Here is a 4,321-nt window from a genome sequence, read left to right as displayed (position 1 = left end):
GTAATTGTTTTCGTCTTTGACATGTACATTGCTAACGAATCCTGGATTTAAGTTCCTTCGAATTCCTCAGTGTTAATATATGTCGACTTCAGCTGTAAATATTATTTCTAATGATTTATGATCTATTTAGGCCAAGAATCTTATATATGTCGAAAATGTTTCATGACTAGGTAAATCGTTAGTTCCGGTTGAAATTAGAGTATCTAGTCTCTGTCAGAGCGATCTTTTTCCGGAATTCAGTCAGTTGCCGACTGCATTTTTTAAAGAGTCGATCATTCAAGAGAGTATCGAGTCGGGATTCAAACACGGCCACGTAAATGCTTGGAATAGAATGTTGTTGGGCATTTTAGGTCTCAAAAGCTTCATTAGTCAGCTCGGAATCTCTTGGTTTTTCACTAAGATGATCACAGCATGTAATCGGGGATAAAATTTAAATAAACCCAGAAAAATTCTAAGCTGTGTAAAAGAACTCAGTATATATGTACGGATTAATGACATCCACTTGTTTTTTTATTGGAAATCATTTCTGGGTTTATCTTGTATGCCAGAAATTCCACTCTAAGCAATCAAAATAAAGAAAAGCACAGGGGTAATGGACGGTAAATTCTTCACGAAAATGCGGAGAAACAAAGGAGAGACACGCCAAAGTATCACCTTTATCGCTTGCTGTGTGGAAACAATGTGACATTTCACCATTTTGTCGCTGTATGTTCGAAATATCTTCGGATTTTCTACTTTTTAACTTCAAAATCCTAACTCTGAAAATGAACTTTGATAAATGCTCATACCATTTTCATCTAGTTGTTTTAACACAGCTGTCATGCTTTATTCTAGATGATCGACAAATCATTGATATATCCTAGTGCGAAAGCCTACCCAGAAGTAGGTGGTCCGTAAACCTATGAAATATTACTATCAAATTGCTCGACGTTTTATGTACTGTTTCTCGAAGACCATAAGGAATTATTCGTCTTTTGAGAAAGACTGGATCACCCTATACTTCAAGTTTCATAGGCTGAATTTTCATACTTTCACTACACTTAGCACACACAACGGTAAAATCTTTGAGTAAAGCATCAGGATTTTCTTTAGAAACCAGTAAATACAACTCCATTGTTGTATTTTTAAACCCGGTCTTGACAGTCCTGTTTCATTAACTAAAAATTCACGAGGTATGTATGGAGAAATATCATCTCTTATTAGCAATTCACAGCATCTTCGTATGGGCAATCTGTGTCCAGTAATCCCCAATATTGAGACTTCAGTGGGTCTGACCACAACATTAGGATCCTGAAATTTCAAGTTCTTGGATGAAATAATGGATTCTATACTACCTGTGTTCACAATAAAGCCGTGAAATGAACCAAGGGATGTATATAATCGCTTTTGAATATGAACATTACCTTTCAAAATGGCGAGTAAAGATGCATGATCATTAGGAACAGCCGAGTTATTGGGATCTAAATAATAAGACTTAGTACTACTTGAATCAAAGTGAACAATAGTTTTGCATACTAATTGAATGTACCCTATCTTACTACATCTAAGACATTTAGCGTTACCGTATGCACATGAATTATGAGGAAAAAATTCGCCTGAGGATGAACATTTACCCAACTCACTCTCACCTTTATTGTTTGCTTTGCAATTCCTTATTGAAACGCCTCTAATATTTTCATGAGAATGTGAATCACTAATAAACGAACTCAAGTTTGATCGACCCTGAGATTGTATTTCATTGTGACGACTGAGCAAAGTATTAGAAATTTTCATCGGCTGGATATTAAGTTCATCCACTGCTTCATGGTCAGTACATGCAGTTCCAGTATCTTGAAAGGAACAGTTCAACATTCTCAACAGCTCTGTTCCAAACCCAGTATACTGATTCCTGAAATAAATCGATCTCTCAACTGCACATAAAGTTGATCACCAAAATTGCATTTGGCAGCTTCTTTTGCGATTCAAGGATGAATTCCCTAACCTTCTGGTTATTCTAACGAATCATCTTATGAAATTTTGCTCTCTCACGACATTTAAAACTGGTACACTTTACACGATTTAATAGTAGTTCCTTAAGAGTTGTATAAGGAAGTGAAATAGGCTTTTCAGGATATGCCAAAGTTTTTAATAAACCGTAGGCTTCTTTTCCGATGAATGTAAGAAAATGTGCCACAATTTAGTCATCGTTCATATCTTTCTTGGTCATGGTTAATATCTCAAACCTTTCCAAATAATCCTCAAAAGCTTGCTGACGTGTTTTTCAGGCCAAATGGCACGCTCATGAACACAAACAGCCGAAAAACATGATAATAGCCGTCTTGTGGATATCCTTTCCAGCTACTGAGATATTGTAACGTGCCCTGACCAAATTAATTTTAGTGGACTTAGTTACACTCTGTGGGGTGTTTATGAAACCTCAAGTGTATGGCAAAAGATACCTATCTGGTACGGCATAACGTTTGAGATGCCTGTAGTCTCCACATCGTCATTAGCCTCCCTTACTTTTCCTCGAGATCATGCTTAGTGATGCTCATCGACTGTAGCATGTAGTAGGATTCGGACACAGCGATTTTAAGTCTATAGACTGCTTATGCTCTGGGTCTTGCTAATGAAGGTGCGCCTTTAGCTTTGGTCGAATAAGTTACTTTCAGCTTACCTCCGGAAGGTTAGGGTTTTGGTCTGATTAGATTCGGAAATTCCGCATTTATAACCCGAATACGTGAGCTTGTTATCGGCGAAAATTGTGCAAAATTCATAGAAATAGTATGACATTGTTCGCGTTTCATGTAATTTAGAGTTTCTTTAGGCTTCAAGCCTCATTCTTCCGTGTGGACCAGGTACTCATATATCCCTAAAAATCCCTTCTCTACTATTGACAGGGCTACATCTGCTACGATAAACACCCATGAGAATAGTCATCTAAACGCTAAATCAAATGTCGTCGTTCTGTGCTTATGCCTTGGGACCATATATATTCACAAACAGCCTGAAGTGTAACTGGGGAGTCTGACTACACAGTTTGGTCTCGTTCCGGAGAATCGTACTAAGTGCAGCTCCTGGACACACTAGCGAGTTAAAACTCTAATTTCTGTCCATAGTATAAGACAAACGACTGTTTAAAAATTTCTCCTCAGTCGTCGCGACCTGTGGAGAGGTTTTTGTTTCTCATACCCTTAGAGTCTGTTTATGCCAGGTGAGTGGTTGATTGTCCCTGGTTGATTTGACAACGAACTTCCAGTGGTATTAACAGAACTGTTTAGAATTTCTGATCGGTTGTGACCTGGACCTTGATTGCTGTAGTGATCTACTGCGGCTTTTACGATAAGCTTGCATCTTGGTTATAGTCTCTGTCAGAATAAAAACACAATGTTTTCTGCTATGGCTGAGCCTCTTAATGATTCTCACTTATGTATATGGTGATATGGCTGAGGGGCATTTTTCTATAATTCTATCTCCAATACACGATAAGCCAGGCGAAGAGACGTCCGGGTCTTCAGCATTCAGACTGCATTGAACGTAGCGTGAGAGAGCTTGTAATCGTCGCTGCTTTAGGACTGCTTCGCCACGGTGTTGTCACCAACTAATGCTGAGAGGTGATTCGAGAACTCGGATGACAACCTAACACTTAATTTCTTCTTTCGTAAAATGCTGAGCATTATTTGACAGTCTGACGAAAATTAGAGATTCATTATCACGCGCCTTAAAATAGTGAATAGTTGTGATATTGGAGGACTCGGGAATAGATCGAGGACCTCTCTTCAAAAAAGGGAGGGAGCACAGAGCATAAACCTTAGTATCGGAATCCCTTGGATTTAATATTGTTCACAGTGAATCAGTTCTCAATGAAACGAATCACAACTCAGGGCCACTTTGAGCAAATCCTGGGAATTGAGATTTCGTAGTTATAACACTGTCTATCCCTATAAGTGACAGATTATGCTTATCTTTTTGGCTTTTACCGTCTTCTGTTTTCGACATTTTACGGTATACAACGAATATATTAACAAAGCGTAAATGAGGGCAAATAAACTGAAAGCGAAAAATAGGCTATAAGGAATCTGTCTAAAGTTATATGAAAGACGAAGATAATCTTATTATGTCAGGAGGTTTACCTTTCTAAAGTTTATACGATACGGACTTTTTGTGTTCAAACAAGTGTTTACCACTTGTTGGACTGTTGTTTACTCCTTGCCCGATATTTACTAAAGGTTCATAAGGTGATTACAATGGGTTGTCACTATCAGATCACTGGTACAGTCTGACTGTGGGGTCCTAATTTAAAAACACAAACCTTTCAATATCCAGCTTAGGATAACAGGGA

Source organism: Schistosoma mansoni, chromosome W (genome assembly GCF_000237925.1).
Source record: "Schistosoma mansoni strain Puerto Rico chromosome W, complete genome".
Classification (NCBI taxonomy): Eukaryota; Metazoa; Platyhelminthes; class Trematoda; order Strigeidida; family Schistosomatidae; genus Schistosoma; species Schistosoma mansoni.
The sequence above is the reverse complement of the archived record's forward strand: the minus strand, read 5'-3'. Positions refer to the sequence as shown.